The 25,812-nt window shown below is 38.6% G+C and overlaps 2 long non-coding RNA genes across 2 annotated transcripts in view; one reads left to right on the forward strand and one right to left on the reverse strand.

The window, feature by feature from the left end:
• LOC133569713 (uncharacterized) overlaps positions 1–25,812 on the reverse strand; it is a 164,567-nt gene that overhangs the window by 87,742 nt on the left and 51,013 nt on the right. The window lies entirely within an intron of this gene.
• The window catches only part of LOC133569712 (uncharacterized), a 70,063-nt gene continuing 59,586 nt past the window's right edge, over positions 15,336–25,812 (forward strand). Inside the window, exons 1-2 of the long non-coding RNA XR_009809859.1 lie at positions 15,336–15,566; positions 15,889–15,948. This is a non-coding gene — a long non-coding RNA (uncharacterized LOC133569712). The remainder of the gene's footprint in view (positions 15,567–15,888; positions 15,949–25,812) is intronic.

Genomic DNA, 25,812 nt, shown 5'->3' on the forward strand with positions numbered 1-25,812 from the left:
AATGTTAATATTTCATCATTGATATATAAACTATCAGACTGCGTGGTCGGTAGTAGTGGGTTTCAGTAGGCCTTTAATTGTGTGAATGTTTTGGAGTATTCACACAATTAAGCGCATTTTTTAATAAATTGTGCATTCACATTAATCAATCAATCAATGTTTATTTGTATAGCCCTAAATCACAAGTGTCTCAAAGGGCTGCACAAACCACAACGACATCCTCAGTAGAGCCCACATAAGGGCAAGGAAAAACTCACCCCAGTGGGACGTCGGTGACAGTGACAATGATGACTATGAGAAACCTTGGAGAGGACTGCATATGTGGACAACCCCCCCACCCCCTAGGGCAGTGGTTCTCAACCTTTTTTCAGTGATGTACCCCCTGTGAACATTTTATTAATTCAAGTACCCCCTAATCAGAGCAAAGCATTTTTGGTTGAAAAAAAGGGTTAAGAAGTAAAATACAGCACTATGTCATCAGTTTCTGATTTATTCAATTGTATAACAGTGCAAAATATTGCTAATTTGTAGTGGTCTTTCTTGGACTAAGTTAAGTTAAGTTAAGTTAAAGTACCACACTAGGTGTAGCTAAATTATTCTTTGCATTTGACCCATCACCCTTGATCACCCCCTGGGAGGTGAGGGGAGCAGTGAGCAGCAGCGGTGGCCTCGCCCGGGAATCCTTTTTGGTGATTTAACCCCCAATTCCAACCCTTAATGCTGAGTGATCAGGGAGGTAATGGGTCCCATTTTTAGAGTCTTTGGCATGACTTGGCCGGGATTTGAACTCCCAACCTACCGATCTCAGGGCGGACACTCTAACCAATAGGCCACTGAGTAGGTATTTGGGGGGGAAAGAAATGAAAATATAGGTTGATTGGCAACACTAAAATTGGCCGTAGTGTGTGAATGTGAGTGTGAATGTTGTCTGTCTATCTGTGTTGGCCCTGTGATAAAGTGGCGACTTGTCCAGGGTGTACCCCGCCTTCCGCCCAATTGTAGCTGAGATAGACACCAGCGCCCCCCGTGACCCCAAAAGGGAATAAGCGGTAGAAAATGGATGGATGGAATAACTAAAAACAAGTGATTCAATTACAAATAAATATTTCTACACATGGAAGTAATCATCAACTTAAAGTTCTCTCTTTGGGGATTGTAATAAAGATCCATCTGGATTTATGAACTTCATTCTAAACATTTCTTCACAAAAAAATAAATCTTTTACATCAATATTTATGGAACATGTCCACAAAAAATCCAGCAGTCAACACTGAATATTGCATTGTTGTATTTCTTTTCACAGTTTATGAACTTACATTCATATTTTGTTGAAGTATTATTCAATAAATATATTTATGAAGGATTTTTGAATGGTTGCTATTTTTTAGAATATTTTTTAAAAAATCTCACGTACCCCTTGGCATACCTTCAAGTACCCCCAGGGGTACGCGTACCCCCATTTGAGAACCACTGCCCTAGGGGACCGAAAGCAATGAATGTTGAGCGGATCTAACATGATATTGTGAAAGTCCAATCCCTAGTGGATCTAACATAACCGTTAGAGTCCAGTCCAAAGTGGATCCAATATAGTAGCGAGAGTCCCATCCAAAGTGGAGCCAGCAGGAAACCATTCCAGGCGGAGGCGGATCAGCAGCGCAAAGATGTCCCCAGCCGACACACAGGCCAGCGGTCCATCCTGGGTCCCGACTCTGGACGAGCAGTCCATCCTAGGTCCCGACTCTGGACGAGCGGTCCATCCTGGGTCCCGACTCTGGACGAGCAGTCCATCCTAGGTCCCGACTCTGGACGAGCAGTCCATCCTGGGTCCCGACTCTGGACGAGCAGTCCATCCTAGGTCCCGACTCTGGACGAGCAGTCCATCCTGGGTCCCGACTCTGGACGAGCGGTCCATCCTGGGTCCCGACTCTGGACGAGCGGTCCATCCTGGGTCCCGACTCTAGACGAGCAGTCCATCCTGGGTCCCGACTCTGGACGAGCGGTCCATCCTGGGTCCCGACTCTTGACGAGCGGTCCATCCTGGGTCCCGACTCTGGACAGCCTGTACTTCATCCATGGCCACCCGACCGGACCCCCTCCACAAGGGAGGGGAGGACATAGGAGAAAAAGAAAAGAAACGGCAGATCAACTGGTCTAAAAGGGGGTCTATTTAAAGGCTGGAGTATACAAATGAGTTTTAAGGTGGGACTTAAATGCTTCTACTGAGGTAGTAACTCGAACTGTTACCGGGAGGGCATTCCAGAGTACTGGAGCCCCAATAGAAAACGCTTTATAGCCCGCAGACTTTTTTTGGGCTCTGGGAATCACTAATAAGCCGGAGTCCTTTGAACACATATCTGGTTTTATACACCAAAATTAATCTATTTATCAAACTTCTTCCATTCAAACCGTTCCAACTTCAAACTGTTCAGCCTATTCGGGAATGGCGGGTTTTCCCTTGACAAATTCCAAAAATTTCCAGATTTCCCAGAATTCCAGGTTTTCCGGAACACCTTTCCCATTCAAAAATGAATTGGCCATTTTTCAAATGTCCACCATTCCCACATTTTTCAACTCATTCAAACCATTATACCTTCAATACTTTCCACCATCCTGGAAATGTAAACTACCTTTTTCCAAGTTCCAAAAAATGTGACTAGTCCTTCCACATTTTTCAACCCACTTCAACCGTTGCACCGTCAAAACATTTCTCTTAATTAGGACATAAAACAAAGTTGTTTTTTGAACTGGAAAAATTCACGGTTTTCCCGAAATTCTAGGAATTCCGTAATACAATTTCTCAATTCAACATGGTGCTATTTTAACATTTCTCGACCGATTTGAAAAATATCCACACCAACCATTTCAATTCATGCAGACCATTCAAGTTTTTTTGTACCATTTTCAAAAACATTCCAGATTTTCCCGAAATTCCCTACTATCGTTTACTACTTCCACATTTCTTGCCTGATTTAAACAATTCCAACACCAACCAATTCAACTCATTCAGGACATTCACACTGCTAATATTTTTCTCCCAAAAATCTCGCTTTTCCCAAAATTCCCAAATTTTCCAGAAAGTTCCCATTGAAATGAATGGGATATTTTTCCAAGTTACACATTTAATACATTTTTTTTATCCCTATAAAACCATTCCACATTCCACACATCCTGGAAATGTAAACTACCTTTTTTCCAAGTTCCAAAAAATGTGACTACTCCTTCCACATTTTTCAACCCACTTCAACCGTTGCACCGTCAAAACATTTCTCTTAATCAGGACATAAAACAAAGTTGTTTTTTGAACTGGAAAAATTCACGGTTTTCCCGAAATTCTAGGAATTCCGTAATACGATTTCTCGATTCAACATGGTGCTATTTTAACATTTCTCGACCGATTTGAAAAATATCCACACCAACCATTTCAATTCATGCAGACCATTCAAGTTTTTTTGTACCATTTTCAAAAGCATTCCAGATTTTCCCGAAATTCCCTACTATCGTTTACTACTTCCACATTTCTTGCCCGATTTAAACAATTCCAACACCAACCAATTCAACTCATTCAGGACATTCACACTGCTAATATTTTTCGCCCAAAAATCTCGCTTTTCCCAAAATTCCCAAATTTTCCAGAAAGTTCCCATTGAAATGAATGGGATGTTTTTCCAAGTTGCACATTTCCTACATTTTTTTATCCGTTTCAAACCATTCAAACATCAACGCATTCCACTCAGCCTGGAAATGTAAACTACTTTTTTTCCCCACAAGTTCAAAAAAATTCCAGGGTTTTCCAGAAATCCTGGTTTTATAAAGCCCTATTTCCACCCTGTTTCTGGTGACAACGCCTCCAAAATTTTTCCACCGTCAAAAAATTCCTCTTAATCAGGACAAAAAAACCTAGTTGATTTTTTAACTAGAAAAATTCCCGGTTTTCCTGAAATTCCAGGAATTCCAAAATACAATTTCTCAAAACAGTACTTGAACATTTCTTGACTGATTTGAGAGAATTCCACCACCAACCATTTCAACTCATTCGGACCATTCAAGTTTTTTTCACCATTTTCCCAAAAAATTCCAGATTTTCCCGAATTTCCCTAATGCATTTCTTGTCCGATTCAAACATTTCCAACACCAACCAATTCAGCTCATTCAGGACATTCACGCTGCTACCATTTTTCCCCGAAAAATCTTGCTTTTCCCAAAATTCCCAAATTTTCCGGAAAGTTCCCATTGAAATGAATGGGATATTTTTCCAAGTTGCACATTTCCTACATTTTTTATCTGGTTCAAACCATTCCAACATCAACACATTCCACTCAGTCTGGAAATGTAAACTACTTTTTTTTCCCAAGTTCAAAAAAATTCCAGGATTTTCCAGAATTCCTGGTTTTCCAAAGTCATATTTCCACCCTGTTTCTGGCAACTACTCTTCCAAAATGTTTCAACCCACTTCAACAGTTCCACCGTAGAAAAAAGTCCCCTTAATCAGGACAAAAAACCTAGTTGATTTTTTAAATAGAAAAATTCCCGGTTTTCCTGAAATTCCAGGAATTCGAAAATACAATTTCTCAAAACAGAACTTGAACATTTCTTGACTGATTTGAGAGAATTCCACCACCAACCATTTCAACTCATTCGGACCATTCAAGTTTTTTTCATAATTTTCCCAAAAAATTCCAGATTTTCCCGAATTTCCCTAATGCATTTCTTGTCCTATTCAAACATTTCCAACATCAACCAATTCAGCTCATTCAGGACATTCACGCTGCTACCATTTTTCCCCGAAAAATCTTGCTTTTCCAAAATTCCCAAATTTTCCAGAAAGTTCCCATTGAAATGAATGGGATATTTTTCCAAGTTGCACATTTCCTACATTTTTTATCTGGTTCAAACCATTCCAACATCGACACATTCCACTCAGTCTGGAAATGTAAACTACTTTTTTTTCCCAAGTTCAAAAAAGTTCCAGGATTTTCCAGAATTCCTGGTTTTCCAAAGCCCTATTTCCACCCTGTTTCTGGCAACTCCTCCTCCAAAATGTTTCAACCCACTTCAACAGTTCCAGCGTAGAAAAAATTCCTCTTAATCAGGACAAAAACCTAGTTGATTTTTTAACTAGAAAAATTCCCGGTTTTCCTGAAATTCCAGGAATTCCAAAATACAATTTCTCAAAACAGAACTTGAACATTTCTTGACTGATTTGAGAGAATTCCACCACCAACCATTTCAACTCATTCGGACCATTTAAGTTTTTTTTACCATTTTCAAAAAAATTCCAGATTTTCCCGAAATTCCAAATCAAACATTTCCTTTTAATCAGGACAAAAAACCAAGTTGTTTTTTGAACTGGAAAAAGTCCCGGTTTTCCCGAAATTCCAGGAATTTCGTGATACCATTTCTCAATTCACTATTTTAACATTTCTGGACCAATTAAAAAACTTCCACCACCAACAATTTCAGCTAATTCGGACCATTCAAGGTTTTTTTTCACGATTAAAAAAAAAATTCCATATTTTCCCGAAATTCCCTCATACCATTTAATACTTCAACATTTCTTGCCCGATTTAAACAATTCCAACACCAACCAATTCAACTCATTCAGGACATTCACGCTGCTACCATTTTTCCCCCAAAAATCTTGCTTTTCCCAAAATTCCCAAATTTTCCAGAAAGTTCCCATTGAAATGAATGGGATATTTTTCCAAGTTGCACATTTCCTGCATTTTTTATCTGGTTCAAACCATTCCAACATCGACACATTCCACTCAGTCTGGAAATGTAAACTACTTTTTTTTCCCAAGTTCAAAAAAATTCCAGGATTTTCCAGAATTCCTGGTTTTCCAAAGTCCTATTTCCACCCTGTTTCTGGCAACTCCTCCTCCAAAATGTTTCAACCCACTTCAACAGTTCCACCGTAGAAAAAATTCCCCTTAATCAGGACAAAAAACCTAGTTGATTTTTTAACTAGAAAAATTCCCGGTTTTCCTGAAATTCCAGGAATTCGAAAATACAATTTCTCAAAACAGAACTTGAACATTTCTTGACTGATTTGAGAGAATTCCACCACCAACCATTTCAACTCATTCGGACCATTTAAGTTTTTTTTTACCATTTTCAAAAAAATTCCAGATTTTCCCGAAATTCCAAATCAAACATTTCCTCTTAATCAGGACAAAAAACCAAGTTGTTTTTTGAACTGGAAAAAGTTCCGGTTTTCCCGAAATTCCAGGAATTTCGTGATACCATTTCTCAATTCACTATTTTAACATTTCTGGACCAATTTAAAAACTTCCACCACTAACAATTTCAACTAATTCGGACCATTCAAGGTTTTTTTTCACGATTTAAAAAAAAATTCCATATTTTCCCGAAATTCCCTCATACCATTTAATACTTCAACATTTCTTGCCCGATTTAAATAATTCCAACACCAACCAATTCAACTCATTCAGGACATTCAAGCTAAAAAAAAAATCTCACTTTTCCCAAAACTCACAAATTTTCTTGGAAGTTCTCATTGAAATGAACGAGATATTTTTCCAGGTTGCGCATTTTCCACATCTTTTATTCGATTCAAACCATTCCACCTTCAACACTTTATGCTCATCCTGCAAGTGTAAACTACCTTTTTTTCCAAGTTAAAAAAATATGACTACTCTTTTCCCATTTTTCAACGCATTCCAACCGTTCCACCGTCAAAACATTCCTCTTAAACAAGACAAAAAACAAAGTTGTTGAATTAAGAAAATATTTTAATCTGAGGTGTATTCTTGCTAAATCTGCTAAAAAGCTAGCGTAATAACATTAGCAATGCACGCTCGGCAGATAGCTTCAAGCTTCCAATAAGTATTGTTCGGTGTGTTTATAATAATAAACATAAGCTCATATTTCATAGCTGACTCTGCAAGAGTTGACTATCCATCCATCCATTTTCTACCGCTTATTCCCTTTCGGGGTCGCGGGGGGCGCTGGCGCCTATCTCAGCTTGGCAACACTAAATGGTCCCTAGTGTGTGAATGTGAGTGTGAATGTTGTCTGTCTATCTGTGTTGGCCCTGCGATGAGGTGGCGACTTGTCCAGGGTGTACCCCGCCTTCCGCCCGATTGTAGCTGAGATAGAGTTGACTAATTTTTATGAAATATCAATTTGTTGTAATCAATATTTTAGATTCAAAACTGTATTTTGTTCCTTCAAATCACTTTTGTTCCACCGTTCCTGTCCACCGTCATTTATTCCCAAAGATTTGATTGCCGTCCACGCTTGAACTACAGTGGCATTCCGGGGCCCCCAGTTCCTCCCGGGCTGAAAAAGGTCAACAAAGACGGGGCGAGAGAGAGCAGAAAGAGGTGAGCAGTGAAGTGAAACCTCATTGTGTGGGTTCATTACGGACCCCCGCTGTGAGGAAGAAGCTGTTTTGTCGAGCCACCGGGTCAATATCTGCAAAGCTGCTTGATGGAGGGGCTCAGTCCTGCGCATTTTGGCTCCAAAGGAAGCGTCCCCGTCACAGTGTGGAGAAATGGTCCTCCAGTTTATAATAATTAACTTCCAAATACCAAATTCCAAAGACAACTATTGAGTCTGTGCCTGCAAAATGAGCAAAAAAGGCTAAAATGCTAACATTAGCATGCAAAAAATTTGCATACGTGAAAGAACATCATATTTGACTCTTGGATGTATACTTGTCAAATTAGTTTAAAAAAAATAGGATGCTAAAATACTAAGTTATCATGTTTGAAGTAATTAAATATTGAAATCTGAGGTTATTCTGGTTTTGTTCTGTTTTGTATATCACATCCTTCTTTATTTGACTTCCTTAGTTCCTGGTGGCACTTCCTCTTTTGTTCCATTGCCTAGTTACGTATTTGTGTCACCTGCCTTGTGTTTCTCACGCGCACCTGCTTTTTGATTACCTCCCTATTTAAGCCGGCCTTTGTTTTCCATTCGGTCTCGCAGTGTAATCTTGCTTTCTATGCAACAGGTGACGTCCCTATCCCCGATCGTGGTAAATATATTTTGTACTTGTTAGCTTCCACGCTATTCCTTCGTTTGTACCTAGCTCACAACCTAGCACTTTCTGTTCTTTCTAGCTCCCATGTTGTTTTGTCTATAGTGCCTATGTGCAAGTCTTTTTGTTCTTAGTCTATTTTTGTAGTTGTAAATAAATCACCATCCTTACCTTCACGCTGTGTCCATTCCGCGTTGCATCAACGAGAGAACGCACCCGCACACCACGATGCCAGCCAGGCGTCACAGAGGTGTATTTCTGCTAAAGCTAGCGTGATAACGTTAGCAATTTACGCTAGCCACATAGTGTCAAGGAACAACAAATACAACTCTTGTGTGTCTACCTGGAAAATGAGCAAAAAAGGCTAACATGCTAACATTAGCATGCAAAAAATTAGCATGCGTGAAACAACAAAACATTTGACTCTGTGCTCTATACCTGCAAAATAGCTAAAATGCTAGCTTGCTAAAATACAAACGGTTGTGTGAAGTAATTAAGTATTTTAATCTGGTAAATTAGCTGAAAATGTAGCGTGATAACATTAGCAATTCACGCTAGCCAGATAGCAAAAAGGAACAACAAATATGACTCTTCTGTATGCACCTGCAAATTGAGCAAAAAAGGGTAACATGCTAACATTAGCATGACAAAAATTAGCATGTGTGAAATAACAAAATATTTGCCTTTGTGGTGTATACCTGCAAACTATCTAAAATGGTAGCTTGCTAAAATACAAAACAGTTTTGTGTGAATTAACAAATCTGGTAAATTAGCTAAAAAGCTAGTGTGACAATGTTAGCAAATCACGCTAGCCAGAAAGCATTAGGGACAACAAATACAACTCTTGCGTGTGTACCTGGAAAATGAGCAAAAAAGGCGAACATGCTAACATTAGCATGCAAAAAAATAGCGTGCGTGAAAGAACAAAATATTTGACTCTGTGGTGTATACCTGCAAATTAGCTAAAAAGCTGGCATGCTAAAATACTAATATTGACTCTGTGGTGTGTATCTGCAAAGTTTGCTAAAAAGTTAGCATACTAAAATACTAACAGTTATGTGTCAAGTAACAAAATATTTTAATACAAGGTGTATTCCTGCTAAATTTGCTAAAACCTTGCGTGATAACATTAGCCATTCACGCTAGCCAGATAGCGTCAAGGAGTAACAAATATGACTCTTGTGCAAAATGAGCAAAAAAGGCTAACATGGTAACATTAGCATGCAAAAAATTATCATGCGTGAAATAACAAAATATTCGACTCTGTGGTGTATACCTGTAAAATTAGCTACAAAAAACTAGCATGCAAAAATACAAACAGTTATCATGTTTGAAGTAAATAAATATTGGAATCTGAGGTGTATTCCTGCTAAAGCTAGCGTGATAGAGTCAGCAATTTATGCTAACCACATAGTGTCAAGGAACAACAAATACAACTCTTGCGTGTCTACTTGGAAAATTAGCAAAAAACCCTAATATGCTAACATTAGCATGCAGAAAATTAGCATGCGTGAAACAACAAAACATATGACTCTGTGTTCTATACCTACAAAAATTAGCTAAAATGCTAGCTTGCTAAAATAGAAAGGGTTATGTGTGAAGTAACAAAGAATTTTAATCTGGTAAATTAGCTACAAAGCTAGCGTGATAACGTTAGCAATTCACGCTAGCTAGATAGCGTCAAGGAACAACAAATGTGACTCTTGTGTGTGTACCTGCAAAATTAGCAAAAAAGGCTAACATGCTAACATTAGCATGCGTGAAATAAAAAATATTTGACATTGTGGTGTATACCTGCAAAATAACTAGAATACTAGCTTGCTAAAATACAAACAGTTATGTGTAAAGTAACAAAATATTTGACTCTGTGGTGTATACCTGCAAATTAGCTAAAAAGCTGGCATGCTAAAATACTAATATTGACTCTGTGGTGTGTATCTGCAAAGTTTGCTAAAAAGTTAGCATGCTAAAATACTAACAGTTATGTGTCAAGTAACAAAATATTTTAATCCAAGGTGTATTCCTGCTAAATTTGTTAAAACCTTGCGTGATAACATTAGCCATTCACGCTAGCCAGATAGCGTCAAGGAGTAACAAAAATAACTCTTGTGCAAAATTAGCAAAAAAGGTTAACATGTTAACATTAGCATGCAAAAAATTATAATGCTTGAAATAACAAAATATTCGACTCTGTGGTGTATATCTGTAAAATTAGCTACAAAAAACTAGCATGCAAAAATACAAACAGTTATCATGTTTGAAGTAATTAAATATTGAAATCTGAGGTGTATTCCTGCTAAAGCTAGCGTGATAAAGTTAGCAATTTACGCTAGCCACATAGTGTCAAGGAACAACAAATACAACTCTTGTGTGTCTACCTGGAAAATTTGCAAAAAAGGCTAATATGTTAACATTAGCATGCAGAAAATTAGCATGCGTGAAACAACAAAACATATGACTCTGTGTTCTATACCTACAAAATTAGCTAAAATGCTAGCTTGCTAAAATAGAAAGGGTTATGTGTGAAGTAACAAAGCATTTTAATCTGGTAAATTAGCTACAAAGCTAGCGTGATAACGTTAGCAATTCACGCTAGCTAGATGGCGTCAAGGAACAACAAATATGACTCTTGTGTGCGTACCTGCAAAATTAGCAAAAAAGGCTAACATGCTAACATTAGCATGCGTGAAATAAAAAAATATTTGACTTTGTGGTGTATACCTGCAAAATAACTAGAATACTAGCTTGCTAAAATACAAACAGTTATGTGTAAAGTAACAAAATATTTGAATCTGTGGTGTATATCTGCAAAATTTGCTAAAAAGCTGGCATGCTAAAGTACTAACAGTTTTGTGTGAAGTAACAAGATATTTAAATCTGTGGTGTATACCTGCAAATTAGCTAAAATGCTAACATGCTAAAATACTAACAGCTATGTGTGAAGTAACAAAGTATTTTAGTCTGAGGCGTATTCCTGCTAAATTAGCTGAAAATCTTACGTGATAACGTTAGCAATGCATGCTAGCCAGACAGCCTCACACCTGCAAAATTAGCAAAAATGGCTAACATGCTAAAATGCTATCTTTTTTTACTTTCTTGTGTATTCTCCCATTCATCTTTTTACAATAAATGCCAAACATGGCATGTGACTGTATGTCACACCCCACTGAACAGCTGTTTTGGGAAGAAATGTAAGATATTCCTTCTCCCCCTTGTTTCACTTTCCCAGGAAGTTTGATTCCTCACCCAAATAGTTGTGAAAAGGGGAGCTGTCACACCTCATTACGGTGACCTCAATGATTCTCTGCCTTGTCCAAATCCAGTGCTTTTCCATAACAATGCAAATTAAAAGGGTGCCGAGCAGAAGCAGACAAGGAAAGAGAAACCATATCCGAATAACTCTCTAGTGTTTTTTTTTTTGTGTGAGACGGAGGACAGTTTGATCGTGACCTAGAAGGATTTCATCCTGCACCCTATTGTTCCCTTCTGGAGTTTTTGCTGTTTTCATGGAATTTTGTTTAATTCAATGCAGAGCAGACATCAAAAAAACAATCTGTCGATTCAGTTTCACCAAACAAAACATGAAAGAGCAACTCGGGAATGCTGAAAAAAGCCAAATTGAGATGCTAACGGTTACCATTAGAGATAAGATATTTGATGTTCAAACTCATAAACTTTATTTTATTTTTGCAAATAATAATTAACTTAGAATTTCATGGCTGTAACACGTGCCAAAGTAGTTGGGAAAGGGCATGTTCACCACTGTGTTACATCACCTTTTCTTTTAACGACACTCAATAAACATTTGGGAACTGAGAAAACTAATTGTTCAAGCTTTGAAAGTGGAATTCTTTCCCATTCTTGTTTTATGTAGAGCTTCAGTCGTTCAACAGTCCGGGGTCTCCGCTGTCGTATTTTAAACTTCATAATGCGCCACACATTTTCGATGGGAGACAGGTCCAGACTGCAGGCGGGCCAGGAAAGTACCCGCACTCTTTTTGTACGAAGCCACGCTGTTGTAACACGTGCTGAATGTGGCTTGGCATTGTCTTGCTGAAATAAGCAGGGGCGTCCATGAAAAAGACGGCGCTTAGATGGCAGCATATGTTGTTCCAAAACCTGTATGTACCTTTCAGCATTAATGGTGCCTTCACAGATGTGTAAGTTACCCATGCCTTGGGCACTAATGCACCCCCATACCCTCACAGATGCTGGCTTTTGAACTTTGCGTCGATAACAGTCTGGATGGTTCGCTTCCCCTTTGATTTGGATGTCGAATATATCCAAAAACAATTTGAAATGTTGACTTGTCAGACTGCAGAACACTTTTCCACTTTGCATCATTCCATCTTAGATGATCTCGGGCCCAGAGAAGCCGGCGGCGTTTCTGGATGTTGTTGGTAAATGGCTTTCGCTTTGCATAGTAGATCTTTACTTGCACTCACAGAAGTAGCGACAAACTGTATGAAGTGAAAGTGGTTTTCTGAAGTGTTCCTGAGCCCATGTGGTAATATCCTTTAGAGATTGATGTCGGTTTTTGATACAGTGCCGTCTGAGGGATCGAAGGTTACGTCATTCAATGTTGGTTTCCGGCTATGCCGCTTACATGGAGTGATTTCTCCAGATTCTCTGAACCTTTTGATGATATTATGGACCGCGGATGTTGAAATCCCTAAATTTCTTTCAATTGCACTTTGAGAAACGTTGTTCTTAAACTGTTTGACTATTTGCTCACGCAGTTGTGGACAAAGGGGTGTACCTCGCCCCATCCTTTCTTGTGAAAGACTGGGCATTTTTTGGGAAGCTGTTTTTATACCCAATCATGGCACCCACCTGTTCCCAATTAGCCTGCACACCTGTGGGATGTTCCAAATAAGTGTTTGATGAGCATTCCTCAACTTTATCAGTATTTATTGCCACCTTTCCCAACTTCTTTGTCACGTGTTGCTGGCATCAAATTCTAAAGTTAATGATCATTTGCAAAAAAAAAATGTTTATCAGTTTGAACATCAAATATGTTCTCCTTGTAGCATATTCAACTGAATATGGGTTGAAAAGGATTTGCAAATCATTGTATTCCGTTTATATTTACATCTAACACAATTTCCCAACTCATATGGAAACGGGGTTTGTAAGACTATAATTATTCCCTCTTAAATATTTTTTTTGTGGGTGAGTTGAACGGAATATTTGTTTTTTACACTATTTCTTATGGGAAAAATGTCGCTATATATATATATATATATATATATATATATATATATATATATATATATATATATATATATATATATATATATAGGTGTATATTAGGGCTGCGAATCTTTGGGTGTCCCACATTTCGATTCAATATCGATTCTTGGGGTCGCGATTCAATAATATATCGATTTTTTTCGATTCAACGCGATTCTCGATTCAAAAACGATATTTTTCCGATTCAAAACGATTCTGTATTCATTCAATACATAGGATTTCAGCAGGATCTACCCCAGTCTGCTGACATGCTAGCAGAGTAGTAGATTTTTTATAAAAAGCTTTTATAATTATTAAGGACAATGTTTTATTAACTGAGTGCAATAATGTAAATTTGTTTTAACTATTAAACGAACCAAAAACATGACTTATTTTATGTTTGTGAAAACATTGGACACAGTGTGTAGTCAAGCTTATGAGATGCGATGCAAGTGTAAGCCACTGTGACACTATTGTTCATTTTTTTTTTTTTATAAATGTCTAATGATAATGTCAATGAGGCATTTTTAATCACTGCTATGCTGAAATTATAACTAATATTGATACTGTTGTTGATTATATTCATTTTTGTTTCACTACTTTTGGTTTGTTCTGTGTCGTGTTTGTGTCTCCTCTCAATTGCTTTCTTTATTGCAGTTCTGAGTGTTGCTGGGTCAGGTTTGGTTTTGGAATTGGATTGCATTGTTATGGTATTGCTGTGTAGTGGTTTGTTGGATTGATAAAAAAAATAATTAAAAAAATAAAAAATAAAAATCGATTTAAAAAATAAATGAGAATCAATTCTGAATCGCACAACGTATTTGAATTGATTTTTTTCCCATACCCCTAATATATATATATATATATATATATATATATATATATATATATATATATATATATGTGTCTTAGTTGGATTATCCAGAGAATAGTGCTCGATACCGTGGTAGAGCGCAATATGTATGTGTGGGAAAAATCACAAGACTATTTTATCTCTACAGAACTGTTTCATGAGGGGTTCCCTCAATCATCATGGAACCCCTCATGAAACAGTTCTGTAGAGATGAAATAGTCTTGTGTATATATATATATATATATATATATATATATATATATATATACATATATAACCAGTGGTCTTTTCCTCTGCATTGTGTGTTGTTTATGGAAGACGACCGACACCATGGGTTTCTCAGCTGCACTTTACTGATAATACAGAATACAATTGTCATCAAAATTTTTGTGCCATCGTCGAGCCCCTCTCCCGTTATCGTGGAAAAAAAGGGCGGGCGTAGTTACATACAAAGTAAAATAGAAACATACCTGATAACACAGAATAAAATTGTCATCAAAAACTTTGTGCCATCGTCGAGCCCCTGCACAAATATAATTATGAACAAGAAATGAATTAAAGTCCTTAACAAGACAAAATATTTTCTGTCGTCGCATGGACGCTTACCTCTCCCGTTATCGTGGACAAAAAGGGAAGTTGGAAGGCGTGTCCAACGTATATAAAAAGACAGGTGTCACAGTTATAATTGCAGTAGGAGGGACAACGAGACAATGGTTCCACATTAAAAAAAACATCAAGCAATACTCAGGTATTTACATGTAACTTACATATTTTGTGTAATTATAACAATAATAAAAAATTAGAAACACTTATATATACATGTGTGTATATATATATATATATACACACACACACATATATATATTCATATATATATATACTTTTATATATTCATATATATACACATATATATATATATATATATATATATATATATATATATATATATATATAGTATATATAAAAAATTTAAATATTGTTTTTTTCACACATTTAAATCATGTTTTTGTTTATTAGAACAAATGAAGATAGCTGACCTACATTGAACTGCTCACCTCGTCAGACGGTTTTATTCAAGAGTCAACACAGCGGTTGTGGGGCGGGACGCGCTTTGAGCCCCGACGACGCTGATTGGACGACGAACCGTACCCCCGCGTCGCCATTGGCCCGGCGAGCCCGCCACTCAAACGTGGCCCGCTTCCCGCGCCATTCGGCGTGCACGCGCGCAGACGCGGCGCGCACGCCGCCACCGCGAGACTGTCTGGCCCAGACTGTCTGTGAATTTGAACAAGAAATAGGACACACTTTTTATACATTTTTACCTCGTCCTGTTTCGCTCTTCACTCGGAGGACATGACGCTTGTCGAACGCTGGCTTTTTTTTGGGAAAATCTCCTTCCTCCGCGGAAGTGTTTTTGAGGGGGAAATGATGTGAAAGTTTTGATGTGTCAGCAAATTTGGCTTAATGCGCAGACAGGTGAGTTAGCTTGGCTATAGCATCTCATGCAAACGTGCTAATTGCTGTTCATTAAATTAAGAATTAAAAACGGGTTATCGCTGTCAAGTTTTGCCTTAAAAAATAATTAAATAAATAAATAAAAACACCACGTGATGCACCTGTCATCTACCTGTTAGCGACCTCGCATCCTCGTCCACTTGGCTTTTTCTCCCCAATTTCCCACCTCATTCTACCTCAAATGTCTTTTACCCTCTTACGGACACTCGTGGAATAGTTTTTGTGGCACGAAATGTGATCTTTTTTTTTTCTTGTGTCTTTTGTCCCTGTTTACTCTGAGCAGTGCCCGGCTGGCGTGCTGCGTTCAAGGTTCACGGAAAGAGGAGCACCGCATCAGTGGAAGGTTGGTTTCTTTTCATTTTAAACGCTTTTGCGGGCCCTTTGTGAGTGGAAATTTTAACGCTAATATTTCTTTATTTATTTAGCCTTTATTTAAAGGCCTACTGAAATGATATTTTCTTATTTAAACGGGGATAGCAGGTCCATGCTATGTGTCATACTTGATCATTTCGCGATATTGCCATATTTTTGCTGAAAGGATTTAGTAGAGAACATCCACGATAAAGTTCGCAACTGTCGGTGCGAAGAGAAAAGCCCTGCCTCTACCGGAAGTCGCAGACGATGACGTCACATATTTTCATTGTTTTTAATGGGAGCCTCCAACAAAAAGAGCTATTCGGACCGAGAAAACGACAATTTCCCCATTAATTTGAGCGAGGATGAAAGATTCGTGTTTGAGGATATTGATAGCGACGGACTAGAAAAAAAAAAAAAAAAAGCGATTGCATTGGGACAGATTCCGATGTTTTTAAACCAGGGATGCACCGAAATGAAAATGTGTGGCCGAAGCCAAATAAAATTTAAACGCTTGGCCGAATACCGAATAATGAATGCAGTTTTTCACAATTTTTTAAATATTGCATAGCCTACAATAAATATTTAGACATGTTTTTCAAATAAAGTAATTTTTTATTGAATATTGACATTTTTTTTAATATTCCAGTAGCCTTTGCTTTTCAAAAAAAGCACAAAGTTTTTCATTTATATTAGGCCTTAAAACAAAACATGCATTCCAAAAAAAAATAAAGTGCATTAAAGTGGATAAACCCACAACAAATGAATTATTGTCCTTTTGGCAAAAGTCTGCTTAACCACAGTAAACAGAAGGCTCAAGTAAATCTCAATTAAGTGTGTGCTTTTAACCTCTTCCACTTATACAGGTAGCCTACACAACAGGCTAATAATGTAAACAGAGGCCCCACTAAATCTCAATAAGTGTGTGCTTGTAACCTCTTCCACTTATACAGGTAGCCTACACAACAGGCTAATAATGTAAACAGAGGCCCCACTAAATCTCAATAAGTGTGTGCTTGTAACCTCTTCCACTTATACAGGTAGCCTACACAACAGGCTAATAATGTAAACAGAGGCCCCACTAAATCTCAATAAGTGTGTGCTTGTAACCTCCTACACTTATACAGGTACACAACATATCCCAACGTCACCACGTCACTGCACGTTGGTTGATTGCGTCACCGCGTCAAAAAATTGCGTCACACGCCACTATTCGGCCTTGTTTTCAACTCATTCCAACGAAGGCCGAATGTGGCTTTTTTTGCCATATTCGGCCGAATATATTCGGTTACCGATTAATCGGTGCATCCCTATTTTAAACACATTTTTCTAGGATAATTCTGGGAAATCCCTTATCTGTCTACTGTGTTGCTAGTGTTTTAATGAGTTTAATATTACCTGATAGTCGGAGGGGGTGTGTTGACGCCAATGTCTCAGGGAAGTCGACGGTAGCAAAATGGACGGCCCAAGCTCAGCTTTTCTCCGGTAAGAAGCGACTTTTTCACCACAATTTTCTCACCGAAACCTGCCGGTTGACTTGTAGTCGGGATCCATGTTCGCTTGACCGCGCTCTGATCCATAGTAAAGTTCCACCTCCTGTAATTTTAAACAAGGAATCACCGTGTGTTTGTGTGGCTAAAGGCTAAAGCTTCCCAACTCCATTTTTCTACTGTGACTTCTCCAATATTAATTTAACAAATTGCAAAAGATTCAGCTCCACAGATCTCCAAAATACTGTGTAATTATGCCGTAAAAGCAGACGACTTTTAGCTGTGTGTGTGTGCAGCGCTCATACTTCCTAAAAACGCGTGACGTCTTGCGTACACGTCATCATTACACGGCGTTTCCAAGACGAAACTCCCGGGAAATTTAAAATTGTATTTTAGTAAACTAAAAAGGCCGTATTGGCATGTGTTGCAATGTTAATATTTCATTATTGATATATAAACTATCAGACTGCGTGGTGGGTAGTAGTGGGTTTCAGTAGGCCTTTAATCAGGTAAAATCTAATTGATATCAAAGATCTCTTTTCCAAGGGAGACCTGGCCAAGAGGGCAGCAGCAAGGTTACAATAAAAACAGTAAACAACACATAAAACATCACATTTCCAACATTAAAACTTGCTCACAACACACATGTGCATACAGACAAGATTTGAAGTTGAATATTCGATTGTAGGTTATTCCAAGCCTTCGGTGCAGAAAACCGAAATGCTTTCTTGCCCAGTTCAGTTCTTACTTTGGGGATGACAAATTGAAGAACATTCATCGAACGCAGATTGTGACTTCCTTGTTTTTTTTGTTAAAAGACAAGATAGAGTGATACAAAGAATGGTTTTGTAGATAAAATATAAGTTCATTAATGCATTTATCTTAACTTCAGGCTTCAGAGTGGGAGAGGGGTTAGTGCGTCTGCCTCACAATACGAAGGTCCTGAGTAGTCAGGGTTCAATCCTGGGCTTGGGATCTTTCTGTGTGGAGTTTGCATGTTCTCCCCGTGACTGCGTGGGTTCCCTCCGGGTACTCCGGCTTCCTCCCACTTCCAAAGACATGCACCTAGGGATAGGTTGATTGGCAACACTAAATGTTGTCTGTCTATCTGTGTTGACCCTGCCATCAGGTGGCGACTTGTCCAGGGTCTACCCTGCCTTCCGCCCGATTGTAGTTTAGATACGCACCAGCGCCCTCCGCGACCCCAAAGCGAATAAGTGGTTGAAAATGGATGGATGGATTTTAACTTCATATACACAAATAGTACTACATCATCGTAAATACTACTATTACCACTACTTTAGTTACTTTACTGTTTCGTTCACTTGGCAATATTCTTATAATTTATGCCATGAAACACAGTTCTTTATTCTTTCAGCCGGCATGAACCCCAGACTATAATCCGTGTGACCCCGCCGATTGTCTGCCGCCTCAGGCCTGTCTAGACCTTTGTGCTCCATTACTTGGAGTCTGCAGAGATTTTTCGGGGTTCAAGATGGCTGCTGCGGCGTTGTTGTTGTTGTCGTTTTTGTTGTTCTTCCCCCCTTGTGCCCGTGCGGCATCCACGTGACGAGTAACCGCTCATTCGCCAGACGTTGAGCGCACTTAAAGGCCTACTGAAAGGAGATTTTCTTATTTAAACGGGGATAGCAGGTCCATTCTATGTGTCATACTTCATCATTCCATGATATTGCCATATTTTTGCTGAAAGGATTTAGTAGAGAACATCCACGATAAATTTCGCAACTTTTGGTCGCTAATAAAAAAGCCTTGCCTGTACCGGAAGTAGCAGACGATGTGCGCGTGACATCACGGGTTGTGGAGCTCCTCACATCTGAACATTGTTTACAATCATGGCCACCAGCAGCGAGGGCGATTCGGACCGAGAAAGCGACGATTTCCCCATTAATTTGAGCGAGGATGAAAGATTCGAGGATGAGGAAAGTTGGAGTTTGAGTTTGAGTTTATTTCGAACATGCAAGCATACAACAAGATACATCACAATTTCCAGTTTCTCTTTTCAACATGTTCGAAAAGGAGTAGGAAGAAGCAGAGCTTATTTAATCCTACCCCTTTTCTTTTACATAACAGTTGCTAAAACTTTTGTTCACTTCCTGTTCTCAATGTATTCACAATGTATACTCCATAAGTAATAAGTAATCACAATAAAAATAAATAAATAAATAATTGGTGAAGTAAATTTTATTCCATACGATGAGATAAGTAAGATTATTTTGAGAACGAATGTGTGAATAAAATCAGAATGTTTATCATGGTTCTTCTTTTTTGTACTTTGTAAACACTTCCAGTTTGAAGAGTTTCTTGAAGTGGATCATATTAGTACAACCGGCATAGCTCGGTTGGTAGAGTGGCCGTGCCAGCAACTTTAAGGTTCCAGGTTCGATTCCCGCTTCCGCCATCCTAGTCACTGCCGTTGTGTCTTTGGGCAAGATAACTTTACCCACCTGCTCCCAGTGCCACCCACACTGCTTTAAATGTAACTTAGATATTGGGTTTCACTATGTAAAAAGCGCTTTGAGTCACTAGAGAAAAGCGCTATATAAATATAATTCACTTCACTTCACATTGTTTGATTGCTTTGCTTAATCCATTTCATAATTTAATTCCACATACTGATATACTGAAGTTAGAGTGAATGATAAAGAAAAAAAAAGACAGGGCAGTGGGAGCGATTAAGATGTTATTAGAAACATTTACTAGGATAATTCTGGAAAATCCCTTATCTAATTATTGTGTTACTAGTGTGGTAGTGAGATTATACTGTCGTAACTGAAAGTCGGAGGGTTGTGGACACGGGTGTGGTGACCGCCAGTGTCTCTGAGGGAAACCACGCAGCTGCCTCTTTGACAGGTGCACGAGGAACGACGCAAGCTCCGCTCATGTCTACGGTAAGAGCCGACTTATTACCACCATTTTATCACCGAAACCTGCCAGTTGACATGTGGTCGTGAACCATGTTCGCCTGACTGCTCTGTTCCATAGTAAAGCTTCACCTTGGGGAATGTAAACAAGGAAACACTGGCTGCGTTTGTGTTGCTGCAATACACCGCTTCCCACCTACATCTTTCTTCTTTGACGTCTCCATTATTAATTGAACAAATTGCAAAAGATTCAGCAACACAGATGTCCAGAATACTGTGTAATTATGCGATTAAAGCAGACTTACTTATAGCTGGGATCGGGCTGGAAAAAAATGTCCGCTACAACCCGAGACGTCACGCGCACACGTCATCATACTGACGTTTTCAACAGGATACTTTGCGCAAAATTTAAAATTGCAATTTAGTAAACTAAAAAGGCCGTATTGGCATGTGTTGCAACGTTAATATTTCATCATTGATATATAAACTATCAGACTGCCTGGTCGGTAGTAGTGGGTTTCAGTAGGCCTTTAAGTACTTTCAACCTACTCAGTGGCCTATTGGTTATAGCAGTGGTCGAACCCTAGGGGTTCGGTGAGTCGGCCTCAGGGGTTCGGCGGAGGACAAGACACACCCGACTCATCGTGTAAAAACAAACTCTTCCCTATCGGCGTATTCCATCTGTGTGTAATTTGTTGTGAGTTCATGCACTGTGTTGGTTTTGTTCTTTGAACAAGATGATGTTCATTTTGTGCACCAGTAAAAAAACAGATAACTTTGTCTTGAATTTGAAAAATTATACATATATTTTTAACTAAAGAAGTTTTGGGGAATGCCCATATGAAAGTGGTGGGGTTCGGTACCTCCAACAAGGTTAAGAACCACTGGGTTAGAGTGTCAGCCCTGAGATCGGTAAGTGGTGTGTTCAATCCCTGTCCGAGACTTACTAAAGACTATAAAAATGGGACCCATTATCTCCCTGCTTGGCACTCAGCATCGAGGGTTGGAATTGGGGGTTAAATCACCTAGAATGATTCCCGGGCGTGGGCGCCGTTGCTGCCCACTGCTCCCCTCACCTCCCACTGGGTGATCAGAGGTGATTGGTCAAATGCAGAGAATAATTTCGCCACACCTGGTGTGTGTGTGTGTGACAATCATTGGTACTTTAACTTTTTACTATTTAACATTTAAAGATAATAATTTAATTTAGTGTCTGCACTGCAAAAACTGATATCTAAGAAAAAATATCTCAAATAAGGGTGATATTTGCTTATTTTCTGTCTGATAAGATCATCTTTCTCACTAAGGAGATTTTATGTTAGAGTGTTTTCCTTGTTTTAAGTGTTTTGGTCCTGAATGATCTCAGTAAGATAATACAGCTTGTTGCTGAGATTGTATGACCTATATTGAGTAAAACATGCTTGAGACGAGAACATCAACTGTCACAAGTATAAAACTACTTTTTTCAAAGTAATAATTTCTTATTTAAAGCATGAAAAATAAAGATCATGACTTTGACACAATTGTGTCTCATATTAGAACGGATGACACCCGAATGGACTTTGCTGTAATGACACGGGTCGCATCGTGGTGTGGAGTTCATTCTCCCAGGCTTCGGACACAGCGTGAAGGTAGGAACAAATAAATTAATTAAAAATAAATCAGACCTTAACAAAGAAAAACCTGCTCAAAGCAAAGAAGGCAAAAAACAAGGGAGCTAGCGTGGGAGCTAGCACGTACAAGAGCCTAGCGGGGAAACTAGCAGGTACAGAGCCGTGAACAAAAGTCGTCATTCGTTGCGTATTGCAATTTAGGAAGCCAGACTGACTGACTGGAGAAGGCAGGCTTAAATAATGTCAGTGATTACGAAACAGGTGCGCGTCCGGAACAAGCGGCAGGTGGAAATAATAAGTAACTATGGTAACCAACTCAGAGGTGCACAAACAGGAACCAAAGGAGTCCAAAACCAACAGAAAACACAAATGACTCAAAAAATCCAATCAGAATATGATCCGGGCAGCGGATCATAACATTTGCTGTTTTATTTTCAACGAAACAATAATAATAAAGCTTCACCTTCGGGAATGTAAACAAGGAAACACCGGCTGTGTTTGTGTTGCTAAAGGCAGCTGCAATACACCGCTTCCCACCTACACCTTTCTTCTTTGACGTCTCCATTATTAATTGAACAAATTGCAAAAGATTCAGCAACACAGATGTCCAGAATACTGTGTAATTATGCAATTAAAGCAGACTACTTATAGCTGGGATCGGGCTGGAAAAAAATGTCCGTTACAACCCGAGACGTCACGCGCATGCGTCATCATACTGAAACAATAACCTACTCATATAGTAGTACAGTTGTTATTAGTGAGAATATACTTATTTTAAGGTATTTTTGGGTTGATTGAGGTTAGCTAATTTTACTTGTTTTGGAATGTCTTGACAAGCCAAATGTTTTTGTTCTATAGGGAAGATAATTTTGCTTAGTTCAAATAAAATAACCCTATTTTTTGTATTTTTTTTTCTTGTTTTTGAACACTGACTTTTTACGGTCTGTGTTATAATGAACTGTGTTACAAAATCTCGAGTCAGCTAGTAGGACAGCAACATTTTTCGCCATTAAATGCTTGTCGTGTGTTCGTCTCGTAAAGAAAAACAAAAAACTAGCCAGGAGCGCCGCGTTGACATTTTAAGTTAGTTTGTGATGTTTATCTATCTCTTCATTATCGCCTACTTAGCGCACATACTAGGCGTCAGCTGTCAGGATAGCTTTGCTCTTGTCATTTTCTTTTTGACTGCCGGCAGGATGAATTTTTGATTACAGAGCCGGGAACAAAAGTCGTCATCTGTTGCGTATTGCAAATTAGGAAGCCAGACTGACTGACTGGAGAAGGCAGGCTTAAATAATGTCAGTGGTTACGAAACAGGTGCGCGTCCGGAACAAGCGGCAGGTGAAAATAATAAGTAACTATGGTAACCAACTCAGAGGTGCACAAACAGGAACCGAAGGAGTCCAAAACCAACAGAAAACACAAACGACTCAAAAATCCAATCAGAATATGATCCGGGCAGCGGATCATAACATTTGCTGTTTTATTTTCAACGAAACAATAATAATAAAGCTTCACCTTCGGGAATGTAAACAAGGAAACACCGGCTGTGTTTGCGTTGCTAAAGGCAGCTGCAATACACCGCTTCCCACCTACATCTTTCTTCTTTGACGTCTCCATTATTAATTGAACAAATTGCAAAAGATTCAGCAACACAGATGTCCAGAATACTGTGTAAATATGCGATTAAAGCAGACTACTTATAGCTGGGATCGGGTTGGAAAAAAAATGTCCGTTACAACCCGAGACGTCACGCGCATGCTTCATCATACTGAAACAATAGCCTACTCATATAGTAGTACAGTTGTTATTAGTGAGAATATACTTATTTTAAGGTATTTTGGGGTTGATTGAGGTTAGCTAATTTGACTTGTTTTGGAAAGTCTTGACAAGCCAAATGTTTTTTGTTCTATGGGAAGATAATTTTGCTTAATTCAAATAAAATAACCCTATTTTTTGTATTTGTTTTTGTTGTTTTTGAAGACTGACTTTTTACGGTGTGTGTTATAATGAACTGTGTTACAAAATCTAGGACAGCAACTTTTTTCGCCATTAAATGCTCGTGTCTTTTCTCTTCAAACAAGCTTGTCGTGTGTTCGTCTCGTAACAAAAAAAAAACAAACTAGCCGGGAGCGCCGCTTTGACATTTTAAGTTACTTTGTGATGTTTATCTATCTCTTCATTATCGCCTACTTAGCGCACATACTAGGCGTCAGCTGTCAGGATAGCTTTGCTCTTGTCATTTTCTTTTTGACTGCCGGCAGGATGAATTTTTGATTACAGAGCCGGGAACAAAAGTCGTCATCTGTTGCGTATTGCAAATTAGGAAGCCAGACTGACTGACTGGAGAAGACAGGCTTAAATAATGTCAGTGATTACGAAACAGGTGCACGTCCGGAACAAGCGGCAGGTGTAAATAATAAGTAACTATGGTAACCAACTCAGAGGTGCACAAACAGGAACCGAAGGAGTCCAAAACCAACAGAACACACAAATGACTCAAAAAATCCAATCAGAATATGATCCGGGCAGCGGATCATAACATTTGCTGTTTTATTTTCAACGAAACAATAATAATAAAGCTTCACCTTCAGGAATGTAAACAAGGAAACACCGGCTGTGTTTGCGTTGCTAAAGGCAGCTGCAATACACCGCTTCCCACCTACAGCTTTCTTCTTTGACGTCTCCATTATTAATTGAACAAATTGCAAAAGATTCAGCAACACAGATGTCCAGAATACTGTGTAATTATGCGATTAAAGCAGACTACTTATAGCTGGGATCGGGCTGGAAAAAAATGTCCGTTACAACCCGAGACGTCACGCGCATGCGTCATCATACTGAAACAATAACCTACTCATATAGTAGTACAGTTGTTATTAGTGAGAATATACTTATTTTAAGGTATTTTGGGGTTGATTGAGGTTAGCTAATTTTACTTGTTTTGGAATGTCTTGACAAGCCAAATGTTTTTTGTTCTATAGGGAAGATAGTTTTGCTTAGTTCAAATAAAATAACCCTATTTTTTGTATTTGTTTTTCTTGTTTTTGAACACTGACTTTTTACGGTGTGTGTTATAATGAACTGTGTTACAAAATCTAGGACAGCAACTTTTTTCGCCATTAAATGCTCGTGTCTTTTCTCTTCAAACAAGCTTGTCGTGTGTTCGTCTCGTAACAAAAAAAAAAAAAACTAGCCGGGAGCGCCGCTTTGACATTTTAAGTTACTTTGTGATGTTTATCTATCTCTTCATTATCGCCTACTTAGCGCACATACTAGGCGTCAGCTGTCAGGATAGCTTTGCTCTTGTCATTTTCTTTTTGACTGCCGGCAGGATGAATTTTTGACTGGCCTCGTGTCGCTCAGCAATGACTGGAATTGTAATTACTGAAAGGTGAGAAAAGGTGTGGCGGTCCCAGCTTCAGGGTCAATGATTTGTATTGAACTAGCCCTAAGACTATACTAACTCCCTCACAGCAACACACTCAATTACAAGTCTGCGTTGGGAAGTTAAGCTAGATCTATCTGTATTAGGCCTGGGTAATTATTTTGACTCGGGAGGGCCAAATTTTGTGGTTTTATTTGTTTCCGTATTTGTGTAGTTATAATTATATGTTCCATCCATCCATTTTGCTACCGCTTGTGTTTTTACTTGTAGTTGTTTTGAGTTTGTAGACCCCAGGAAGACTAGTGGGTTGTTGTGGCAACAATGGGGATCCTTAATAAAAATCAAATAAAATCATGGGTCCGGTATGTCTATTTTTAGGAAAACTAATACAAAATCTGACAATTAGGAGAAATATAATCTCAGAGAAAAATGTAATTTAAAACATTTGTACGCATGTACAAATGAACTTTAATATATCTG

Source organism: Nerophis ophidion, linkage group LG15 (genome assembly GCF_033978795.1).
Source record: "Nerophis ophidion isolate RoL-2023_Sa linkage group LG15, RoL_Noph_v1.0, whole genome shotgun sequence".
Taxonomy (NCBI): domain Eukaryota; kingdom Metazoa; phylum Chordata; class Actinopteri; order Syngnathiformes; family Syngnathidae; genus Nerophis; species Nerophis ophidion.